The sequence below is a fragment of the Talpa occidentalis genome, unplaced genomic scaffold, assembly GCF_014898055.3.
Source record: "Talpa occidentalis isolate TD23 unplaced genomic scaffold, MPIMG_talOcc4v2.1 talOcc4.15, whole genome shotgun sequence".
In the NCBI taxonomy this organism is placed as follows: domain Eukaryota; kingdom Metazoa; phylum Chordata; class Mammalia; order Eulipotyphla; family Talpidae; genus Talpa; species Talpa occidentalis.
In genome coordinates this window covers 27,275,810-27,301,916 of record NW_023601543.1, presented here as the reverse complement: position 1 = coordinate 27,301,916, position 26,107 = coordinate 27,275,810, and the positions used below count along the sequence as shown (strand labels likewise).

The following is a 26,107-nucleotide window of genomic DNA, read 5'->3' as shown; positions in this document are numbered from 1 at the left end:
ATTCACCAGAGCCAGAGCGGGGAGCAGAGCAGGCAGAAGGACCGAAGTACACTGCTGAGGGGAGCAGCGGGCGGCAGGAGAGGTCTGCGCGCCATGTGGGACCCTCCTCCGGTGGCCGGGGAGCAGCCGGGGATCGAACCGGCACTGCACAGGCTGCCGGCAGCTTCGCAACCCAGCGCTCAACCGCTGCGCCACCAGGGAGGCCCTCTTAATATATTCTTAATATATACTACAAAATATTTTCCAGAAAGGCTAACCCTATTTATACCCCAACCAGCAGTATTGAATATTTTACCATAAAATGATTTTATCAATTTTAATAGGAAAATGATCTATTCCAAAATAAACTACTTATCACCTTTAGAAAAATACTATGTCATATTTACATTCTCTGGAGTTCTCTTGCTTCTGACACTTTATTCATGCCCTTTTTCTACCGGACAAAAGTCACTTTTTCTGGGATACCTTCATAAATATCTCATGCTAAAATTCCTAGTCTTCTTTCGAACTTCTATAAGCTGTTCTCTAATAGCTCTAAACTTTTATTATATTATCTTATTTATGATTTTATCTTGATCATTTATTTAAATAATAAACTCCTTGAGGGCAAGGACTGTGTCTCTCTGTATCCCACTTTGGCTTGGGAATAGCATTAAATATATGGTGCAACAGATAGGAGAAATTAACACTGGTCAAAGAATATAGTTGGTTTAAGTTGGTTTAAGTCATTTTTTTCTTTTGAAATTAATACCACCATTCACTTAACTTTACTTATGACCCCCCCAAAAAAGGCCATTATATTTTACTAAACAGAAAATCCTCATTCTACTCATAACTCAAAAATTACTTTCAGTTAGAAGAAAATATCCATGACAACAATCTGCAGCATTCTGGGGTAATTCCTTTGTTTCACTTTTTCAGTTTTGAAAACTATTTATTTATACTATACCCATTTTATCCAAACTCAAAGACAAAGTCTAGTTTGAAAGCCAAGAGACTCCATCTAGAAATCTGTTAGTAGCCATTTTGTTATATAACTTCTCCCCCTATAATTAGTATTGAAAATTTATATACACATTTAGCTTTATAATTAGTATAAATTATGTATATGCACATACATATCTACACATACAAACATATATATGTGTAAAGTGTATGTGTGCATAAAAATAACAAGTACCTAGGGCCTCCCCTGGTGGCGCAGGCAGTTGAGTGCAGCGCTGTAAAAGCTGTCTGCAGCCTCTGCAGCGCCGGTTCAATCCCGGCCGGCCGGCGAGGGTCCCACATGGTGGGGCAGACCTCTCCTGCAGCGTCCGCTGCTCCCCTCAGCAGTGTATTTCATCAGTCTACCTGTTCTGTTCCCTGCTGTCTCCGATGAATCCTCTTACCCTCCCGCGAATCCAGCCTGTACCCTGGTTCTTGTATAAATAAATAAATACATCTTTAAAAAAAAAACAAGTACCTAACCTACAGTATAAGTACCAGCCTTCTACCTGGGACAAGAAAATAAACCACACACATATAAACTCCATTCCTTAGAAAGTTGTAGACTTTCAGAGTCAAATAGACTTTGAAGTGAGAATGAATTATTATCTAAAATGAAACTCTTCCACTCTCCTCTACATGACCATGGGAGTTGAGGAGTTGAAATGGGGTCTACTTTCTATGACATTAGGAAAGTACCTTATCTGCTTCCCTATACAGTAAAATTAAGAATCTTTTTAATGAGTTTTGATTATAGTTTTACTTAAGATTGTCTTGAAATGAGATAAAAATGAAAGTGAAAATATTAGAAAACAACAAAATAAGCATGCTGTTCCTATCCTTTTGGTTATATAAAATTAACAACAGTGGCAGAAGGGGAAAATACATTGTCCTTAAAAGCACTCCAAATATCAACTACATTTAAGTAAGTTTGGTTATTTTGTTGTTGTTTTTAGATTTTAAAAGGACAGGTTGATTAGGAAAAGGAGAAAGAAAAAGAGGGGCACCTGCATAACACAGGTGGGAAGGGTGTTGCCTAAATAAGAATTTTTTTAAAATCACAAACACCAATAAATCATACTCTTAAATTATGCTGAAGATATAGCTTGTCTGTGATGAAGCAGCCACCGAGGAAAAATGTTTTAATAGATTAAAATTGTTGTCATGTTGGTAATTCTTGACTCAGGACCAACAATCTTTTGATACTGATTTTTAAATATTTCTGGACAAATAGATTGCAAAATGTTGGATTTTTGACTTACCAATTCTATCCCTCCCACATTTATTCAAGAAGTGTGTGGATACATTGAAAAATCTAAATTGACAAGGCTTTCATTAAAATGCCAAAGACCTGTACACTACTTGAAATGAGCGTTTGTTACTTTAAGTGATCTTGACCTGAAAGTACTCCAGCAGTGGTAACAATCAAAACTTTCCAAAACCCTGTGCAACTTTTGCCAAAAGTTGCATTTTGTCTTTAAAGAAAAAATGAGCATTAGTAAATATATGCATAGACAGGACTAATATAATAAATAAGTACTCATAGAACAATAATCTTAGGAGAAAAAATATTAGCTCTTTCCTCTACATTAAAGTTGAGATCAACAAAATACTTGAGAGGAAAAATAGAAGTTTAAAAACACAGATTCTCAGAGCTAAAATATGGTCTGTTTTGATTATTCTCAATCTATCTAGTGCCACCAGTTCCTTGAAATACTACTGATTATAAGATTATATTCCCATTTTCATTTCTGCCAGGAATAATCCTTATTTACTGAAACAAACAGCTATGTACTGAGGCTCCATCAAAAGTAGGACCAATTAAGAAGAAATTATTCAATGCTGCCAAGTGCATACAAAAAGGCATTTTATATACTGCTGACAGAAGGGTAAATTGGTACAAGCTTTACGGAATACAATTTGGTAATATGCATCAACAGGCCTTAAGTCATATCGCACGATCTAGTAATTTCACTTTCTACCTCTAGGAATATCCTTAGGAAATAATCAGATATGCACACACAAAAGCAATGTGGACAGAAGTTACCACTGTGATACATATAGGTAACAGAAAAAGTAGAAAGAACTTCAGATATCTAATAGTAGATTGATAAAATGATGATGTATTCATATGATCAAATACTACACAGTCATCAAATGGTGCATTCATATAGAATATATAAGAATGTGGGAAAATGCTCAAGAAGAGCTTGATTTAAGATGAAGCTTTAAAAATTTTCCTTTAAAAGATGGAACTTAAAGCAGAATATCACTTTATTCAAATATATGCAAGCCACAAACCAAAATTTTACTCCACATTTTCTAAAACTTCTACAGTGTATATATTCCATTTTTCATTTAATAAGTATAAAACATAGCCCAGTCTTTCGATTAGTTCTAGTGTGTGCCTGCATGTATGACAGTGAATATGGCTGATGTGGCATTTGGCCCTATAAAGTATCACTTTTAATACCCTTGTTAGTAATTTGACAGTACAGGATTGCCCCCTCAGGTGTGGTCATTGTAGTTCCCCCACTCCCAATGCACCCATGGTCCTCCATCATAGTCCACTGCACTCTCCCGCACTCCTCAACCTTCCCAGTCCCCTCCTAGATGCCTCAGATTTGGCCTCAGATTTGTTTTTAAGTTAAGCAGTGTAAAATGAACTCCTTTAACCCATCTATCATAATCTATGAAGCTAAAAAAAATGAAATTTTGCTTTCCTTACTATAATGTTAAATGTTTCCTAAAGCTAAGTGTTCTTGTGGCCCCCCAATTCAATATGTGGCTAACAAAACTTGACCACCACTCACAGTGAACAGTGAACACTCAGTATCAAAAAGCCAAACAATCGTGAGAGGTTCTGCACAGGTGCAAACAGAAATAATTTCAAGTCCAGCATTGAGCTCACTCATCCTATTAAAACAAACAGGAACTCTGATGCCAGAGATATCCGCACAAGACTTCATAGGTACATGCACACTCTTCTGTCCCAGAAAGAAAATGTTTTCCAGCTGACCAGAAAAGCAGTGTATGTGGGGAGGGGAAGAAGGGAAGAGGAATTTAGGGCTGTCCCCAGAAAAGGTATCACAAGCCAAAAGGCACCAGATGGGTATCACTTCTTTTCTTTCCACAAGGATGATGGGAGGGATTCTGAAGGCAGATGTCAGAAGTTAGCTTTCCATCAGTAGCCCCCTGTTTACAATCTGAACTCTGGAACCAAGTAGTCAAACGTCACAGGTTATCATCTTACCTAAGATTGTCTTGCATCAGATATTCCAATAAACTGTGATATCACACTACAAATGTGTACTAGCTGACTTCAAGAGGAGGAGGAGGCAGAAAAGGCTGAATCATTTCTTTCCCTTCAAGTTCTCATTTCCAAGTGTTTTGGCAACAGTCAAGTATCATTAAGTAATCTCATTTCCGGTAAGGCCCACACAGCTAAGTGTCCTGTAATAACCTCTACAGGGCCTAGCAGCCCAGAGTTCATAGTACTCGAACTTATTTGAAAAAAAATACATAGCTCCTACACAATTCCACTACAAGATACAATAATACATTTATTCAAAATGAATGTTTTCACTCCCAGGAAAAGGGAAAACTATCTGTGTCTGTGGTTAACTTAACTGGGTTGAGCCAGTGCTTCTGAAGCTAAGCTTACAAATTTGATCCTTGGATGAACTGGCTGAAAAAAGGGTGATCACATTTCCTAGTTTGCCAAGATCTGTCCCCTGGTTTATGCTTGCTATCCCAGTGTTATTATTATCAGAGCACCCCACCCCACCCCACCCCCGGGTTTTTTTTTTTTAAACCCTTGTTGTGATGGTACTCCCAAGAAAAAAACAAGAAGGTATCGCTATATTAGCAGAAGCCAACCTTCACTATTGGAGAGATATTTCCAAGTACCAACTCCTGACAGACTCCACAGTCACAGCAAATGGGAAAGAAAATTAAAACACCAACTTTGTGCCATTAAACATACACATATACACATAACTATTTCAACTGTTTCAGTAATATCAAATTACATTAATCTTAAATAGTTTATGTATATCTAAACACTTGCAAGCCAACTTCCAAAATCTAAGTTAAAATCTTAACTGATTAGGGGCTTCCCTGGTGGCGCAAGAAGTTAAGCACCGGACTATGAAGCAATCCACAGCCTCTGCAGCATGAGTTCGATCCCCAGCCGGCCAGGGAGCAACCCACATGGTGAAGCAGACCTCTCCTGTCTCACCCGCTGCTCCCCTCAGCAGTGTGTTTCAGTCAGTCTGCCTGTTCTGTTTCCCACTCTGTCTCTGGTGAATCCTCTAACCCCGCCCCCCACATCTCTGGCCTGTACCCCAGCTCTTGTATGCATAAATAAATAAATCTTTTTTTAAAAAATCTTAACTGATTAACCTCAATCTTAAGTCAATTCCTAATTTTACAAACACATTTATAATTTAACTTTATGAAGGATGAATCAGATCCACTCTAAGAAAATATCTCCATTTAGATATTCTTAGTTTATATAACTTTCAAAAACTGAAGTCCTTTATTTAAGAAGTTATGTTTACCCTTTAACTGTAAAACTCAGAGAAAAGGATATTGCCAAATTTAGCAAGCAAACAAAAATTCTACTCTTCCAGGGAATACATCTTATATTCATCACATACAATCAATTATTACTTCCCACATACAAGTTATCAACTGTAGAGTTGCGTAACAAATGGTGTGCTCCCCAACCAATGATAAAAGACTTACGCAAATGGGAAAGTTTCTGGGCTCAACCCAGATGTTGTTAACTTAAGGGATTTTTCACATATTTATTACCATCAGCTCTTGGAATAGTCTGTGCCTAGTACAGCCTAACATTCAGTTGACTAAGAAAGACTTTACTTAAATTGGCCATCAGAAGGAAAGACCACTTATTAGGAGGATAGGGTGCTGTCACTGAAGCCTAAAGAATGACACTTCCTAGAACACAACACCCTGCAGAGAGGCAGCCCGCTTCGGTGGTTGGGCGCCAACATACTAAAAGCCAGTAGGCCTGGGTCCAGTTCCTGGCTGAGCTACTGGCTAGCGTTGGGTGACCTCGGGCAAGTTATTTAACATCTTTGCCCCAATTCCAAAACTTTAAATAAAGGGAATAATAACCTGTCTCCTGGGTACGTTGTGAGACTCAAATGAGCTGATCTCACAGCTCACACCATCATAAATTTTAGTCTCTCAAAAGCACCAAGTTTAATCTCTCGCTGCTACGTCTAGCACATGGTTTTTGTTCTGCCAAGAACATTCCCTTCTCCTGTTTCCTGGCTTCCTTTAGATCTTAGTTTAAATGACACTTCTAAAGAAACCTGCCTTGACCTCCCCACTATATGTCAGGTGCCTCTGCTAACTGCTCTCCAAGCACCCTATAGCACAGCACTTAAAACTTGTTCAAGTTTCCGTTCCCGCTCCTGCACTGCAAGCTCCTTAGAAGCAGATTTCATGTCTGTTTTGATAGCCGCTGTAACCCCACTACCTAGCACAGTAAAGGTATAGAACTGGTTTCTAACTAAGTATTTCTTTGAATGAACATGGAATGAAATAACCAGTCATATCAAGGACAAAGCAACCCAGAACTATTTCCAAGACTTTCATTCTATGCAGAAGTTTCTCCCCCCTCACATCTGAGATAAATAGGGGTGCTTTCCCTCATATATTCAAATCCCTGAAATTAAACATGAGAAGTGCTATGTTCTGAGAGAGTACACACTATATATCCAATTTGGGTATGAATCATGACTTCAGAAGCAGAACAAACAAAAGTCTGGTCAATGTGTTCAGACTTGTTATTTCATATCTCACAGTCCAAAGCCTTTATTTAAATAAGGATATTACAGCAAAATTATATGGCTAGTGTGTCTCCATGAATATTATCAGCTGGACTAAATGAAACCTGTAAGTGCCATTGGCAGGGGTAGGGAGAGGAAAAGGATGGTGAGATCATGCACATGGAAGAACAGAAAAGAACAAAAAGTTAAAGCATTTGATATTGTGGAGCAAAATTAGTAGCTTGTCTATAAGGTACCACTGGGTGGCACCAGTGGCCCTAGCTAGCCCGTAGAGCCACGGAATCAAGACAGCCATCAGGCTAGCTGCAGAGCTTAGGTTGAATGCTTTAAAGAATTTTTCAGCACAGTGATGGGCCGATGCAATTCACTCAAGTTCTCTGCGTTAACACGAGGTTTTAAAGATGTTGTGTTTATCAGAGACAGCTGGAAGTTGAGCTTGTCAACACTTTTGCCAGGCCAAAAGGTTTCAGAAACAGCTAACCATCCTTAATATTGAGATTTTCAGTAGAGTGCAGAGGCCAGGAATTTTCAGTGGAGTTAGGGGATGGGAAGAGAGGAAAGGGATCAGGAAAACCTGAAAAGAAAGTCTTTTCACACTATTAGGTTGAACCACATAAAACTACCAGTAGTCAATTTTTATTTGCAGAAAAATATATATATATACACACGTCCATTTCAAATGGTTCAACCTAATTTACATTTAGAACCCCTGACTTAATGAACCATTATTACTGAAAAGAGTCTCATTTTTCTCATGTGCTTTAGGGGTGAAATGTCGAGAAGACATGACAGTTGGTCTTAAGTCATAAAGAATTAGCTGGGCAAAGAAACAAAACAACAAAATATCTAAAGATACAGAACAGATTAACTATATTAAAAAGGGGACTCCCCGGTGGTGCAAGGGGTTAGGACACAACCTACGAAGCTATCTGCAGCCTCTGCAACATGAGTTCGATCCCCGGCCTGGGAGCCACCCACATGGTGCAGCAGACCTCTCCTGACTTGCCCACTGCTCCCTTCAGCAGTGTATCTCAGTCGATCCGCCTGTTCTGTTCCCCAATCTGTCTCACCCCCCACACCTCTGGCCTGTACCCCAGAGTTCTTGTATGCATAAATAAATCTTTAAAAAATAACTATATTAAAAACAGTAGATATGGGAAGATGTTCACAATTGTAAATGGTATATTAAATATAAAATACAAATTACAAAATGTTGGATAAACATATTTTGTAATCTTTTAGGGAAATCCAAAGTTGTGTGGAAAATGGATTTATATTCACAAATATGGAAGGATATATACTAAAAATATCAGTAGTTGTCTCTTGATAGGGGGATTACCAGTGCTTTGTTTTGTCTTTTTGCCTATACACATTTTCTAGAAATCAACATGCATTAACAATTTTGAACCCTGGAAAAGAAAAAAAAGACTGGGCAAAAAAATTGGGAACTCCAAATAAATTCTGAGTTTGGCTAATGTTATAATATATGAACTGTTAACATTAGGGGGAACTGGATAAAGGTTATGCATACCTCTGAACTATCTTTACAAATTTTCTGTAAATCTAAAATTATTCCAAAATGAAACTGTTATTTGCAAAATTAAACCATGTATTAGGATCACATTTTAAAAATCTAAAAGAATCCACTTGTTAATCTCTTGCTACATATTAACAGGAATATGTTGGAATAAAACTTCTTTAGCAGTAAGTCACCATGCCTTCCAGTATGGTCACAGGAAGTTGTGAACACAATTACATAATATGGCCTCTCCTAGATGTGAAAGTGATGTCTTCCTAGTGGGTGTAGACCTATTAAAGCAAGAAACAATTGGTTAAATCTATTTTCTTTGGTTTTGCAAACATCTTTGCTACAGATTAACCACATCATACCGTTTTTTTGAGGAGGAAAGGAATGAAAACTAAGCAAACAAGTAACAAATTCATTGCTTCAAGTACTTTTCTAAATCTAGTTCTATGGAAAATAAAGTCATTGCTGGTGCAGGCATATGCAGCTGTTCAAGAACTACTCAGTGAGCATTTATTATGTCCCTCCTTGTGGAAGTTACTACTCAGCAGGTCATATCTTATGTGGGCAGTATATTAACAGAGAGAGAAAGAAACTGAAGGGTAGACAGAAAAGGAAGCTGACCCATGAGACAACCCAAAATCCCATAATAGCAACCAGACAATTAATATACTTTTTTAAAAGCCTAATAAAAATAGTTTTCCCTCTAGAACTATCCAGTTCTACCAGTTACTGCTTAGGTGTCATCTGGCTTGCCTAAAAATGGGCTTTTTCAGGGCCTCCCCTGGTGGCACAGCGGTTGAGCGCAGCCTCTGCAGCGCCAGTTCGTTCCCCAGCCGCTGGTGAGGGTCCCACAAAAAAGGGGGGGGCTTTTTCAAATTTCCTTCAAATAATGGGCAAAGTATGCAGAACCATAGGATGAGAGTGAGGCTGTGAAAAATAAAGAAAAATGTAGAGCTGAAAAACTCAGAATACAAAAAAAAAAAAAAAAAAAACAGCTTGAATGATTTCATCTGCAGACTGCTAGCCAGCAGATTACAAATGCTGCTTTCTGGTTATAATACTCTGACAATTATAAAACGTGGCACAGGTTAGTTCCACTGTGCCACACACCCAAGAGAGGTTTCGTTACTTGAAGGCTTCATTGCTTAAGTATTTAAAATCCCTCAGTATAAGACACTCTTGCATAGGGTGGGATCCAAAATGTGATTAAAAAAAAAAAAAGATCCAAAGAGAAGCACCAGAGTACTAAACACTTTCCAAGCAGAGCATGAGTCTTTTCCCATCTTAATGAAATACTGTTCAAGGAAAGAGGGCTGTGTCTCTCATACAAGGTCCACCAAGAAACTTGCTGCTATTTCAACTGTTGATACTTCCCTTCTAATAGAAATCACCCAATTATCCATAATGCCTTTAACTTCTGATGCATCTGCAATGTAATTTGCTTTTAAGACTTCCCTTTGCATTTATTTTGTGAATATTTCATCTAAAATATATCATCTTTATTTTTTTTATTTTTTTTTTTAATAAATTTTATTGTTATATTCCCCATACAATTGCAGCCCCCCCATTCTGACCCCAATCCCTCCTCTCCCACCCCCGCCCCCCTAAAAGTGTCTCTGGTTCATAGTTTTTGTTGATTTTGATTTTCACTTTCTTATAGTTATTCATTATCCTGGTCCCTTATTTAAGTTTTCTAGATTCCTGCTATGAGTGAGACCATCCGGTATTTTTCTTTTTCTTTTTGGCTTATTTCGCTGAGCATGATCCCTTCCAGCGCCATCCATGTTGCTGCAAATTGCATGTGTTTATCTTTTTTGAATGCTGAGTAATATTCCATGGTATATATGTACCACATCTTCTTGATCCAGTCATCTACTTTTGGGCATTTGGGTTGTTTCCAAAGCTTAGCTATTGTAAACAGTGCTGCTATAAACATAGGGGTGCAGGTGTTCTTTGGAATTGATGTTTCTGTGTCCTTTGGGTAAATACCTAGGAGTGGAATTGCTGGATCATATGGAAGCTCTATGTTTAGTAGGTCCAGAAATCTCCATACAGCTTTCCACAGTGGTTGGACCAGTTTGCACTCCCACCAACAGTGCAGAAGAGTTCCTTTTTCTCCACACCCTCGCCAACATTTGTTGTTGCTAGTTTTTTTAATATGTGCCATTCTCACTGGTGTAAGATGGTATCTCATGGTAGTTTTGATTTGCATAAAATATATCATCTTTAAAACAGGTTATAATCCAGTCCTCCCTGAAGCATCTGCAGCCAATCTGAACAGCAGAATACTGTTATAGTATATGGGAGAACCTGCTACTCATTCTTCAAAAGCAAAACTAAGATCAATGCAGGATGGTTATAAAAACAAATAATGCTCTTAACTATAAATACTTTTTTAATAATAAGAAACAGTATTATATCCAAGTGTTTGCAATACCCCTACTTATGGTTTCCAAGGGTGCTACGCCTAAAGTAGAAATGAAAAGCATTCACTGAGGTTCGGTGCTAATGTCAAGTCTAGGTAACATGCTGACCTTACAGCGGCATCAGGGAAATGCTGCTAACAGCAAGAAAAATTACAAAATAAAAGGTCTACGGGTATCAGCAGGACATGACCCCAGATCTAGCCAAATACTAAATTCAACACAAATCTACAACTTTAAAAGGTCATTCTGTAGAACAAATTTTATCCAATCCCAAATACGAAAGTGTGCAAATTTGAAACATTATTGATTTTCTTTAACACAAGAGGTAGAGGTCAGCAGCAAAAGCAACACATCTAAAAAAAATGATTTTCCATTCTAAACAAATCACTCTTCTCAATGCAAAAGAAACATTTTCTCATGCCCTCATGACAAAACATTATGACATCTACAAGAGAACAGACAAAAGGATCATAGTGTTAGATTTGCTAGAAATGTTGCAAAATTAGAGAAATCAACTCTAGATTGAAAATCTTTTCAATCAAAATTAGCTGCTTCAAAATGAGTGGCTTGCAACTCATTAAAGTCACTTAACAAATGTTGTATAATAAATTCACATTTAAAAAAAGACAGTTTTGACTCAATTTTACAGATTTTCACTGGAGACTGTGATATCAAATTAAACACTGCTAGGCTTCTCAACATACTCTTACTTAAGGAATCCCATAGGCTACAACTTGTTGTGTTTTTTTTTTTTTTAAGATTATTTATTCATTTTACACAAGAACCGGGGTATAGGCCAGACATGCAGGAGGGTAAGAGGATTCATCAGAGACAGAGTGGGGAACAGAACAGGCAGACTGACGAAATACACTGCTGAGGGGAGCAGCGGGCTAGACAGGAGAGATCTGCCGCACCAATTGGGGACCCTCGCCGGCTGGGGGGAGATCGAACCGGCGCTGCAGAGGCTGCGGACAGCTTCCTAGTGCGGCGCTCAACCGCCTGCACCACCAGGGGAGGCCCTACAACTTGTTTTTAAAACATATCTTAGTGCAGAGACTAGAACTGAGGTGCCGCTCAGGCTATTGCTCTTGTATTCACTGCCCCCTCCTCATCCTTTGGTAATACCCTAGTATAGGACCCACCTCCTCTTTCCTGCAGGAAAATTCCTAAAGCAACAGGATCCTTCAATCAAAGGCAGGAGGGACACAGTCATCAATCTTCCTCAGTTGAGGAGAAAGAAATGATTGTAAAGCAAGCACTTTCTCCCTTACAGGTTAAAAAAGTTACAAGCTTTGGGATTAAGGGCCTTTTGAGAAAGAGACCAGCTATCTCAAAGTTGAGTCTGGAACAAATCTCCCATTTTCCTAAATGTTACTAACCACACCATGGGCCAATCACTGTGCACCATTTTGTGTAACCAAAGAACACTGGCATAAATATTGGGTACCACAAATATAAGATGGGCACCGGGGTGTGATCCCAGCACTGAAATGTTCTTTCAAGGGTCAGACAGGCCACCTTTATTGAGCACGTAAGCTTACAGCAGCTCCAGGGTGACCCCACTGAGTTAGAATTCAAAATGGCAGGCAGGGTGGTCCAACTGTTTTTTTAACCCCACTGAATTCATGTGCACTGAATAGCAACATTTTGGTCAGAGGCAGACCACACGTACAATGGTGATCCCTATATACAACCTAGATATCGTGAGCTATATCATCTAGGTTTGTGTAAGCATATTCTATGACGTTCACACAATGACAAAATGGCCTAGTGCATTTCTCAGAACATATTGGTATTGTGAAGTGACAAAATGACTGTATTCTGTACTGCTGGGATCAAGAATCAGTCCTCATTTGGTTCTACCCACTCGGTTCCAAAAGAAGTTTCCGTAAACATTTCAAAGCAGGAATAAGAAGGAGTTGCAGAATTCACCAAGTTTTCCACTTTGCATTTATCTCTTCTCAAACTGTACTTTAAGGGAAAGTAGTTTCCTTGTATGCACAAAAAGGTAAATTCTTTGAGGGGATAGTTCCTAATGAAAGTTAACTCCCCTACAAACATTTGAAGGCTCAGCAAGCTCTTGGTATCAAGAGAATATTAAAATTAATGTAAATATGGGTATAATCAAAATCTGCTTTCACATAAAAATCCTGGTCTTTATACTTCACACTATAAACAAAATCTAAGTAAAAGAATCCAAAAATTTCTGCAGGAGCTGAGAGATTTGATTTGTATACTATCCTTATGAGTTCTGTCATTTTGATTTTACAATGTGTCATATGTAACTATATGTGAATGAATATGCTAATGTTGACATTTCCTTCTATTTGGAGAGAGAAACACTACATAGCCTTCCATCTGCAGGGTTGCTGTAATTCACCAACAGAGAACCTGAACTCTGCTTTTGAGTTTCCAGTTACAGAGAAACAACTTGCTGCAACAGAAATTCTAACCTACTCCTGTGAGGAATGACTGGGTACAGAAGGCACACCAAATATTTTACCAAAGATTTTAAACCAGTTCTGCCCAGTTCTATCCTCGAACAAGTTATTATTTTTCAACTATTCTTAAGTGATTTCTCATCATAAGATCTTCAAGTGGCCTTGTGGAATGGGGCATTTTTTATTTGGATTCACCCCATGAGATAGCAGTGCTAGTTCTAGTGTCTCTCTTTTCAAAGCCGTTAATTTTAATCTACTTCACCAAGTTCCTGTTTTCCTGTCTAAGGAAGTTTTCAGCTTTCATTTCTTTGAGAAGCAGAAATAACTAAGATTTTCTGAGCACAATGAATGGTCCCCAATCTGGGCGGTAGCTGCTCTGCCCAATTTCTCCAGATTTTCTTTGATGATGATGCATCACTCAGGTGCCCCAAGGGAGTGGACCTTCAAAAGCCTATCATTATTTTTTATAGTATTAAAATACTTTAAGCACACATTAAAGGTGATAAACTGACAACCTAAGAGAAAGCAGGTATTTCGCCAGGTCTCCCACTGCATTCTCTCTGGAACAACCACTAGAGTCCACCACTGACATATCTGAACACATTTCCAGTAGTCGAATCTCACATGCCCTTCTCTTAATCAAGTGAGAAATAGGGGAGCGCTATATCCTGACTCCCCAGTAAAATCTTCAAATTTGACAGCAGATATGAGAGTAAAGACCTCACATGCTGTGGAACCAGTTCCAAAAAGGCCAAGAAGCACAGCCTTGAGAACTGGAAGGCTGTGTCAATAACCTTCACAAAGGCATGAGCAGCTACACGGGGCTTCAAAATGAACACCATTGCCTAGGAGGTAGAATCTTCTTTTGTAAAACAGATCACTGAATTCACAGAAAAAGGATGAAAGTATCAAAAAGTGTTCAACATAAAGTACAGAATGTTCACTTCTAAGTCCCACAGCATAAACCTGTCAGAGGTTATAATGAGCTGTCAGCAAAGGCGCCTAATGAATGCTTCTAGATGACACCAAAGAACAGAATACATACATATACTTGCTCAAATCAAACTCAGTCTGCCAACACGGTTCTGTTAAGATTCCATTTTACATACTATAGATTGAGATATCATAGACAAAGATTCATGTTGCTATAGATACCTTGATTTTCTTTCGTAAGTTGTGAAATAATACAATGACAGCCACACCTAGTTCTTCTGTGAACAAAATAACTCTTCAGGATCAGTTTTTAAATCTTCATTAAAATCAAACTCCACTCAAAAAACATTCTGAATGACATTTTAATATGTAGCACTTACTAATCACATCATTACTAGGAGCTACAACTTAAAATAGCAAGTTCATAGTCAAATTCAAAATAGAACTGGTTCAACATTGAGAACTTAAAAGTCCCTTCGTTATTTACTTTTGGTAACCATGACTTTTTTTAAGATTATAGTTTGTCCTAGCAACCAGTTATTTTAACTAGAATACTATATTTACACAGCACAGTACTTTTTTTTCCCCACCAGATGTCTTTCTCACTCATACTTACAGATCTTTAAAAAGGGATGCTCACAATATCACATCAAGTTAAAGGAAGCAAGTTGCCAACAGGTATGTGCAGTAAGAATCGATCTATGTAGGGAAAAAAAGTATGTTTGCACACGTGCATGCACATGTGTTCACACAAATAGGTATGCGCAGCAAGTACACCAAAAAGTTGACAATGGATCTGAGTATACGTTTATGGAATTCGTATCCTTCTTTATACTTCTCTTTTCAGTGCAGAAAATTTACAAAATATAAATGGCACTTTGCCAAAGGGAGAGAGTTATTTTTAAAAATACCTGGGTATTCACTAAACATAAGGCTCTACATTTACAGCAGTGTCACTGCAGAAGGCCCAATGAAGGCATCACATTGTGTTTTTATTATCAATCTGTTTGATTACTATCAAAACAGTCTTTGATTTAGAAATACACTATAGGATTGTATAAGGCAAAAACTGCAAGTAGGGGGGCCTCCCCAGTGGCGCAGCGGTTGAGCGCTGGGTTGCGAGGTTGCCCGCAGCCTCTGCAGCGCCGGTTCGATCCCCGGCTGCTCCCTGGCCACCAGAGGAGGGTCCCACATGATGCTGCAGACCTCTCCTGTCTCGCCCGCTGCTCCCCTCAGCAGTGTATTTCGTCAGTCTGCCTGTTCTCCACTCTGGCTCTGGTGAATTCTCTCACCCTCCCCGCGCTTCTGACTGTACCCAGTGCTTGAATGAATAAATAAATAAATCTTTGGGGAAAAAATAATAATGTATAGTAGCATAATTTTAAAAAAGGAAAAAAAAAAGAAAAAAAATTGCAAGTAGGGCCTCCCTGGTGGCACAAGGGGTTAAGACACAATCTATGAAGCTATTTGCAGCCACTGCACCACGAGTTCCATCCCCGGCCAGGGAGATACCCACCTGGCACAGCAGACCTCTCCTGTCTCTCCCACTACTCCCCTCAGCAGTGTATTTCAGTACATCTGCCTGTTCTGTTTGTTCCCCACTGTCTCTGGTGAATCCTCTCACCCCTGCACCTCTGGCCTGTACCCCTGTTCTTGTATGCATAAGTAAATAAATCTTTAAAAAAAACTGCAAGTATCCCGTCTATCTTCCTCTAGCATTACTCACGTTTCCTCTAGAGGTAAGTACACTTGGGGTATACCAATCATTCCTTTTTGTATTATCCACACACAGCAAGTTTCTGTTATTTTTTAGCCATGTGGAATTGTGGTATACTTTTATCTTACTGATTTCTAAGGATCTCTTTATATCACATGGACATTTTATAGTAGAAGCCTTTTTGCCTGGTGTTATTTAGAACTGCTGTCTAACCAAAAAGGTCAATTAAGGTGAACAATCATAAAAAATATGCACATGACAAACATTTCCTTTTATCTTCATTTTATCAGTAGCAAAAGTACACTCATTCATCAAACGTTTGATATAGGGCCAAGAGGACAAGACCTTTTTCTTTAACTTCAGGCCCACAGATTACAAAGAAAATTAAACTGAATTGAGACAATAGAGAACTTCAAGGAGCTTAAAAGACACTGGCACATGTGAAGCTATCCCCAGCCTCTGCAGCACGAGTTCGATCCCCAGTCGGCCAGGGAGCAACCCACATGGCACAGCAGACCTCTCCTGTCACAGCCGCTGCTCCCCTCAGCAGTGTATTTCAGTCAGTCTGCCTGTTCTGTTCCCCAGTCTGTCTCTGGCGAATCCTCTCACACACCCTGACACACCTCTGGCTTATACCCCAGCTCTTGTATGCGTAATAAATAAATCTTCAAAAAAAAGTCACTGGCACAGCATTCCAAGGAATTTAGACTTTTATATCTTTTATCCTTGTCTTACCCATACCTTAATTGGACAGTAATGACTTGTTTTCATCAACTCTTTCTAAAACACTCATTTGTTTTGTTATAATGAACCCAATGTAACTACTACCCAACTTAAATAATTATTCATGTGTGCTGAATCTCATTTCATATCTCTATGTACTCTGCATCTCTATCTGCCTCCCATATAAGTAAAGCTAATCCCATACATTGTATCATTGCATCTGTAAATTTTCAGTAAGAACTTTAATTCCCCACTACTCATATTTTTTCAGTTTACAAAATGTGAAAATAAGTCACCTATTTATAAAAACAAGAACTACCAGCATATACAGCTTCAATGATAAAAGCAGCTGTTCTACTACTAGTGCATAGAGAAGCATACTGGCATACTTGAGACCAACCTAAGAATAACAAGCGTTCAGTGCACTGTGTATTTTACAAAGGAAAATAAGTATATCACTTAATGTGATGAGTCAGTTAAGTGTAAGGCAAGGTTCTCTTGCCTAAGAAACTATTTTCCCCCAATCTCTCACTTGCCTTTTAAATTTTATTATTGTCTTATGCTTTCCAGGGGTTTTTTCAAAAATACATACTTAAATATACCCTTAACTTATTTTTGTTTTCGATGCTGGCAGGGATCCATTTCTATCCAAATGGATAGCCAACTGTCCTAATGCAACCTCTATTTTCAACATCAAGATTTGAAAGGACTAAAGTGTCAACTTCTTTTTTTTGAAGATTTATTTATTTATGCATACAAGAGCTGGGGTACAGGGCCTCCCCGGTGGCGCAGCGGTTGAGTGCTGGGTTGCGAAGTGCTGGGTTCGATCCCCGGCTGCTCAACGGCCACCGGAGGAGGGTCCCACATGGCGCGCAGACCTCTCCTGCCGCCCACTGCTCCCCTCAGCAGTGTACTTCGGTCCTTCTGCCTGCTCTGCTCCCCGCTCTGGCTCTGGTGAATTCTCTCACCCTCCCGTGCTTCTGACTGTACCCAGTGCTTGTATAAATAAATAAATAAATCTTTAAAAGAAAAAAAAAAAAAGAGCTGGGGTACAGGCCAGAGATGCAGGGGAGGGTGGGGGGGACGTTAAGAGGATTCACCAGAGACAGAGTTGGGAACAGAACAGGCAGATTGACCGAAGTACACTGCTGAGGGGAGCAGCGGGCAAGTCAAGAGAGGTCTGCTGCGCCATGTGGGTTGCTCCCTGGCCAGCTGGGGATCGAATTCATGCTGCAGAGGCTGTGGATTGCTTCATAGCGTGGTGCTTAACCCCTTGCACCACCAGGGAGGCCCTAAAGTGTCAACTTCTAACTTACAAAAGGAAGCTGTACAAACCAATGGTCTAAGTTCAGCTTGACAGGCTCAAACAACTAAACATTTAAAGATCACATAGTAGTTTTGGGAGCAGAAGCAATAGCACTGCCATCCTCACTCTCTCGTTACCACTATAGCTCACCACGGGATCTACAAAAGCATCAGGCCTGCAGAAGCCTCTTATTGAGTCTCACTAGCTGCCATACCTATAAATTTACATTCACACTGAATAGCCCACACTTAAAACAACAGCAGCGACCACCACCTTCCCAATTTTCCATCCATTCCTTCATGCTGTTCCTAGACCAGTGTCCCCCAGACTCAGCCAAGAAAATGAATCTACTCTGCTGAGCCACAATACAATCACGCATCACTTAACAATGAGGACATGTTCCTAGGCAATCCCATCATGTTGTGAACATCAGAGTGTAACCACAGATCCGGATGGTGCATCCTACTACACACATGGGTCACCTAGAGGGAACTCCATCCTATATGCAGTCCACCGTTGACAGAAATGTTGCTGTGCCGCACAAAATTGTATCTCGTGGAAATGTAACTAAAGATACTAAAAGCCAAGGTATACTTTGTTAAATTTCCTTTGTGAGGTTAAATAATGTATAAGATTGCTTTATTTCTGGGAAAAGTTTCTGGAAAGGACCAAAGGTTAAACAGGCTTTTTTGAGGCCATAAGTTCTGTTTCCATTCTGACATTGTATCTTGCATGTAACCAGACAATGCATAATATGAATGAACGTGGCTGTGTTCCAACAGAAATTTATTTATAAAACAGGTGGTGGGCTGGATTCAGACATCAGCAGTATTTTGCCGACCCTAAATTTCTACCAATGCTTGAAGTTTTTCAAGTAGGACTCCTAGTTGTACACACTTATTTGATAAATATGGTGACACTGAACAGACTAGTAATAACTATTGTGCCCCTATAGTAATGAATATTCACAAAATTAATCACTAACATTTTTCTCGAAGTTCTCATACCAAGAGCACACACTTTTTCAAAATATAAAGTAAGTCACCTTAAAGTTAATGTTTATTTTGAAAGATAATTAGCATGAATATAAGCAGCTACTATAAAAGGAGAATAGGGACTCTACAGACAAAGTCTACCATCTGTTATTCATTAGTCTGGTAATTAATAGTGAGTGGAATAAGCTTACTAAATACATGGTCATTATTTGCAACTTCACTACTCAAAATACAGAAGTAGACTTTCAAAGTACACTTAAATGACAACACAATTTTGCTCTTTGGATTACTTACCAGAAACCTTAATTTCAGAAAACTACATACAGTTTTGCCAAAATACTTTTAAATTAGAAAGTGAAACCAAAAATCTCCTTGGCACATGTGTTTATTTAACTTTAAAATATTAGTTTTAATGATTCATTTGAAAGCCTAATGAGGCAGAATTTATACTTTTAAGACACAAAAGGATGGCAGCCATTTTAATACAGTGAGAGTATGTATGACCATGCACGCACACACTAAGCCATCAAAGCCACTTGTTCACAGCCACTTGTTCACAGAACACATTTGGGCTCCAGGATTGTTGAAGAGAAAATACTCACACTGCTTCCAGAAAAAGGAAATAATGAAATTAAATAACAAAGGTACATAAGACCCCTTGACACCAAAGTCACAATCCATAAAAGGAAAAATTGATAAGTGCACCTCATCTGCAAAACTCCTGGTGTAAGGATAAAAGGACAAGTTACAGACTGGGAGGATATATTTGCAAACCACATTCTTGACTGACCCCACCAAAACCCCCACAAAACTATTATGTAGACTATATGAGAACTCAACAGTTAAAAAAAAAAAACTAGAATATGAACAAAAGACATGAGTACACACTTAAGATGATAAAGAGATGGCAAATATGCCCATGAAAAGATGTTCAGTGTTATCAGCCATTGGGGAAACACAAAGTTAAGACGAGGAAAAGATATTTTTACACACCAGTCAGAATGGCTAAAATGAAAAATAGTTATAACACCAAATGCTGGAAAGGATAAAGATCATTCACGCATTGCTTTTGGGCATGTAAAATGGTAAGCCACTCTGGAAAACTGTTTGGTGGCTCCTTATAAAATTAAACATACAACTATTGAGCAACCAGCAACTGCACTCTTGGACCTCTATTCCAAAAAAACAGAGATGTATATTCATACCAAAACCAGAACACAATTGCTTAAAAGAGCTTTATTCATATAGGTTAAAAAAAAAAAACAAACCACGGTGGGGCATCCCTGGTGATGCAAGGGATTAAGTCTCAACACTATGAAGCTATCAGCAGCCACTGCAGCATAATCCCCTGTCAGGGAGCTACCAACAAGGAACAGCAAACCTCTCCTAACTTGCACGCTGCTCCCCTCAGCAGTGTATTTCATTACATCTGCCTGTTCTGCTCCCCACTCTGTCTCTGGTGAATCCTCTCACCCCAGCCCCCTCACCACTGGCCTGCACCCCAGCTCTTGTGTGCATAAATAAATAAATCTTTAAAAAAAAGTATAAATATTCAGATGTCCTTCAAGCGGCTAATGGTTAAAGAAAATGTACATACACACCATGGAATGGAACTCAGCAATGAAAAGGAACTAACTTGACATAGATGCACTCCCTACACATGAATCTCCAGGGAATTATTAAATTGGGGGGGGGGGGAGAAGCCGATCTCCAAAAGTTACATGATATGATCCATTTATACAGCATTCTTGAAATGACTAAATTACAGGCATAGAAAACAGATTAGTGACTGCAAGGGGTGGAGGGAGGGAGATGGCTGTGGCTATAAAAGGGCAACACAGAGGATCCTTGTAGTGGTGGAATTGCTGTGTCTTAGCTGTGCCAGTGGTTACATGAATGCACACGTGTGCAAACACTGCATAACTAAATACACACATGCAAATGAGTACGTGTAAAACTGGTGACATCTGAATCAGGTGGATGGATTGATTTATCTATTGCAATTTCCTGGTTGTGATAATATACAGTTATATAAGATGTTACCATTGGTGAAAATTAGATACAGGGCATTATTTCTTACAACTATGAGATCTACAACTATCCCAAAATAAACAGCTAAAAGAGAAAGAATGAGTCTACAGGAGTAGAAAAATACAGCTTTTATTTTTGGAAAGTCTAAGCAATTGAAAATCAAAAGAGAATTTTTTTTAAAAGGGAATGCCAAAGAGTCTACAGGCTACAATTAATACAATCATCTCTTCTCTTGTGGAGCCGTAACATCCCCAGCATTTTATGTCACTGATTAGACTGTTGCTGTTGTTAATAAAAATAAACTCTACATCCGTCTCTGCACAAGTCCCACCATCACCATCACCCCATACTATAAACTTTAATGGTGCGTACTGTCTTCTGTGCCATCATATGCTGTCTGCCAGGCACAAAAACAAGGGACAAATGAAGGAAGGAGATAAAGTGAATTAACAAATGAATGAATGAATGAGATGTCTGCATATTCTTTTAAAGTTCCTAGCCAATTCCAATTACAAGGTAGTTTCATACATATTCCCTAATAAAGTTCCAAATGCGGGCCTCCCCTGGTGGCATTCCATCCCCAGCCACCGGCGAGGGTCCCACAAAAAAAAAATAATAAAAAAAAATAAAGTTCCAAAAATGCTATGAATGTTTTTTTTAAAGAGGGTGATTGCACATATTTCACTGTTGCAAGCTGAATACCTGACCCTGTAAAATGCTTCCCAATTTACAGACTTCCTCATCTGATAAAGATGAATTAAGAATTATGCTCATATATGAGCTCCCTGGTGGCGCAAGGGTTAAAGTTTCAGCACTATCAAGCCATCCCTAGATGCCACATGAGTTTGATCCCAGCTTGAGTTCAATCCCACTTACATGGGGGGGGGGGCTAGCCCACATGGCACAGCAAGACTTCCTCTGTCTCAGCAACTGCTCCCCTCAGCAGTATATTTCAGTGGCTCCACCTGCTCTGTTACCCATTGTCTCTGGTGAATCCTCTCACCACCACCCCCCACCTCTGGCCTACGCCCCAGTTCTTGTATGCATAATAAAAATAATAAATCTTTAAAAAAATAATTATGACTATATAGATTGGAACTATTATATGTAGATCTGTGAAATAAATGTTCTAAATAACAGGTATAAACTGGATTTATAATACAACTTTAATGTAAATTGCTACACCGGGCCTTCCTGGTGGCACAGGGGTTAAAAACACAGCCCTATCAAGTGATCACCAGCCACTGCGGCAAGAGTTTGATCCCTGAAGTTGGATTCCCAGCCAGCCAGGGGGCAACCCACATGGTGCAGCAGACCTGTCCTGACTCGCCCAGTGCTCCCCTCAGCAGTGTACTTCAGTCAATCTGCCTGTTCTGTTCCCCACTCTGTCTCTGGTGAATCCTCTCACCCCCAACACCTCTGGCCCATACACCAGTTCTTGTAAGCATAAATAAATAAATCTTTTAAAAATTTGCGACACAGATATATGTGAAACAGAATTCAAGTTGGAGGACCTATATGGATCATTCCACCAACCACTGACATGCTTTTAGAGATAGAAAAACTATGGGAGGTAAAGCAACTTGGTCAAGGTGATACAGTTATCTAGGGATGGAACTGGAATTTGAAGTCGATCCAGAACGTCAACTTCTCCTCTCACTGAACTGGGTAAGATTCTCCTTTATCTACCCATTCCACCCCTACCCCAAATACTCAAACAAAAACTTTTTTTTAAGATTTATTTATGTATACAAGAGCTGGGGTGCAGGCCAGAGATGCAGGGAGTAAGAGGATTCACCAGAGACAGAGTGGGGAACAGAACAGGAAGATCGACTGAAATACACTGCTGAGGGGTGCAGCAGGCGAGTCAGGTCTGCTGCGCCATGTGGGTAGCTCCCTGGCCGGCCAGGGATCGCAACTCGAGTTGCAGTGGCTGTGGATAGCATCATAGGTTGCTTCTTAACCCCTTGCACCACCAGGGAGGCCCTCAAACAAAAATATTAATCTGAATCACTAATTTTCTTAAATAGGGTTTTTGAATTGAAAAAAACTGAATTTACTCAAGCTTTTCATTGTTGCATTACACCTTCTGTGGATTTGGAGATGCAAATTACTTATATCAGAACAATAAGGTACTTTATTCTGTAGTGCAATTCTAATCTATGCAGTTTAATATTTCATCTTCCACCTAATGGCCAAAAATGTGTTACTTTCTAACAGGAATCTTACAAGTCTCCCAATTCAACAGCTTCAATAGCAAAGAGGAGCTCTTTTACAGGTCAAGGAAGAGGCTTAATAAAAATTTGATGGAGGGCCTCCCTGGTGGCGCAAGTGGTTAAGCACTGCACCATGAAGCAGTCCGCATCCTCTATAGCCTCTACAGCCTCTACAGTGATCCCTGGCCGGCCAGGGGGCTACCCACATGGTGCAACAGACCTCTCCTTTTTCTCCTGCTGCTCCCCTCAGCAGTGCACTTCGGTTGATCTGCCTGCTCTGTTCCCCACTCTGTCTCAGGTGAATACTCTCACCCTCCAGGCATCTCTGGCCTGTACCCTAGCTCTTGTATACATAAATAAATAAATCTTAAAAATAAAATAAAATAAAATCTTGAACGGTAGTGCCAATGAATTGCCACTTGCAGCCTTATGAACCAAGAGCAGTTGAAACTATTTGTGAGAGGTAAAATAAAAGAACTAAAGTGAGAATCAAGTGCTGAGAAACAAAGGTTTTAATCACGTTAAATCTCCGTTATGCAGCAACACGTTACTGAGCATGAGTTTAGAGGCCCTAGAAACTAAAAACTAGAAGGAACCTTAATTGTGCCCCCAGACCAACATCATCATTTCCCCGGAGGAAACTAAGGAGGCGATCAACCCATTAACCAATAAAGCGGAACTGCTTACTTTTTCAACGGGATTCACCTAAATGCCAGTTTGCCCCTATTCTACGTTTCACCGTCGTTTCAAAGAGCGGCAATTGATTTGTTCTAAGGTAAAAAGAGCTCACAGAGCAAGTTCATTTCAAAAGGGTGAACAAAATTGCCTTTGAAGGAGGAGATGCTGGAGTGAAGAGGAGAAATGACGTCTTATTTAAAATATGTAACCTCTTGATGAGGGTTAGGCAATGAATCATATTCTCCTGGATTTTTCTATGTGCTCTAGACAGCTACAATTCTTTCTGTAGGGCACACAAATGAGAGGAAGAGGAAGTAAATTAAGCCAGTGCTAAATATACGGCACCCAGTGAGGACAGGGATGTCGATAGGATGAAGAGGAAAACAGAAGAGCATGCTTCTGCGAACATACCTAAAAATACGGGCGTTAAGAGGCTATCCGAAGCCGGGGCATCCCTCGAAGGGCGAATGATTCTAGGGCCAGAGAGACCCCCTAGTCTTCAAATACCGAGCGAGCAGGAAGGGACAAAATGGGCGCCCCTAAAGGGGCGCCCTAAAGGTCGTTTGGAGGTCTAGTAAGCGCTTGACGTGCTCCTCTCCAAAGAGTCAGGGCAAAGCATAGCACTCCCATCTGGAAGATGCTCCTGCTTCTAGAGGGGCGGGGAGCGGCAGGTCCCGGCGGGCCAGGGTCTCGAGGGCTACCGGCTGCAGCCCAGGAGAAAAGAGAGGGACCGCGGGAAGCTCCTCGGCCCCGAGGGGGCGGCGGGTGGGTAGACAGCCTGGGCACGGGAAGAAAGAGAAGCGTTCCGGGCACTGGAATGCCGGCTCGACCACCCCGGCTCAGGTGCCAGACCGGGGCGCCGCTGGACCCCGGACTCTGCGACCGACCCGGCTGGGGGACCGGGGCCGCAGCCTACCCCGCGGGAGCAACTCACCCGAGGCGCTGCCAACGCCGTCCTCGCGGCCGGCTTGCCGGCGCCTGGCCCTCAGGAAGCTGCCGAGGAGGGCCGCGTGCCCGCGAGCGCTGGGATGAGGAGGGGCGCGCCGCGGAGGCCGGAGAAAAAGCCGCAGCGCCGCGCGCGCACCCGGGCTGCGGGGCGGGGCGGGGCGAGGAGCAAGCCCGGAAAGACGCGCCCGGAGGGGCGGGCGGAGCGGGGGCGCGCGGTGGTGTGGCCCGAATGGCCGAATCGCGGGCGGCCGACGTCTCGGCCCACCCACGCGCCCGCCTCCCTCGTTGAAACGTCACGTAAGGGCGGGGCGCAGCGGGCTGGCGGCCGCGGGGGCGGGGTGCGGCGGGGGTGCCGGGGCGCCTAACGGCTCCCCGAAGGCTACCTGCGGGTCGCACCCACCTCGTCAGTGCCGGCGTTGCTGAGCTGGCCTTATCTGTCCAGGCTGCTTTCGGAAGTCCCGGCTGCTATCTGATTCCAGCGCTGCAGGGGACAAGCCTACGCCCGCGCCTGGGCTGTCTCCCCACGACGCTACCCCAGGACGAAAGTTCTGGTGTCATCTTCCTGCGCCCCCGGCAAAGATACTCATCTTTGGACTTCCCTAACGTCCTTTGACTCGAGCATCCTGTCCCTCCAAGGCAGAGCTAATAATGCTTCTCTGACGTTTATCTCGCCTCTCGCTGCGTTCAGACCCTAGCCCCCTCCCTCTTCGGAGGTAGGAAAGGATACAGGGTTTTTCACTTAAGGTCTCCCGTTTCCTTGATGCTGAAACGCCAAAGAATCTGCAGCTAAGGGGATGTTCCCGAAGAGCCGTAACATCTTACTGATGGCTTATGAGCCAGTCCCACAAATACTGTTCCCAAGAGATCTCAGATGTTGCTGTTAAAAATAAAATTCTGGCGAACTGTCTTTGGGACCTCAAAAGAGACAGACCGATACTGCAAATGAGCCACGATAAACTGTCAAGGATAGATCACCAAAAAAAAAAAAAAAAAAGGACCAGTATTCTTCCAGTTCGTAATGGAGGGCTAGCTTCCTCTTCTGCTAGTGATGGTCATATAATTTCAATTGCTATTTTTCCGTAGACTCCTTTTTTTTTTTTTTTTTTTTAATAGAGGCATGTTTTATTTATTTATTTATTTGTTTGTTCATTTGTTTTTGTTTATACATGCACTGGGTACAGTCAGAAGCGCGGGAGGGTGAGAGAATTCACCAGAGCCAGAGCGGGGAGCAGAGCAGGCAGAAGGACCGAAGTACACTGCTGAGGGGAGCAGCGGGCGGCAGGAGAGGTCTGCGCACCATGTGGGACCCTCCTCCGGTGGCCGGGGAGCAGCCGGGAATCGAGCCGGCGCCGCAGAGGC

General features: G+C 40.9%; 1 protein-coding gene across 4 annotated transcripts in view; it reads right to left on the bottom strand.

Moving 5' to 3' along the window:
* ACSL4 (acyl-CoA synthetase long chain family member 4) overlaps positions 1-25,234 on the bottom strand; it is a 79,920-nt gene extending 54,686 nt beyond the window's left edge. For 2 of the 4 annotated variants that reach the window (XM_037512080.2, XM_037512082.2), the window contains exon 1: positions 24,735-24,826. The gene's annotated coding sequence lies outside the window, so the exon portion shown is untranslated. Of the gene's footprint in view, positions 1-24,734; positions 24,885-25,148 lie in introns of those variants that run through there. The other 2 variants (XM_054695615.1, XM_037512081.2) reach the window with 2 other exon arrangements.
* Positions 25,235-26,107: the final 873 nt, after the last annotated feature.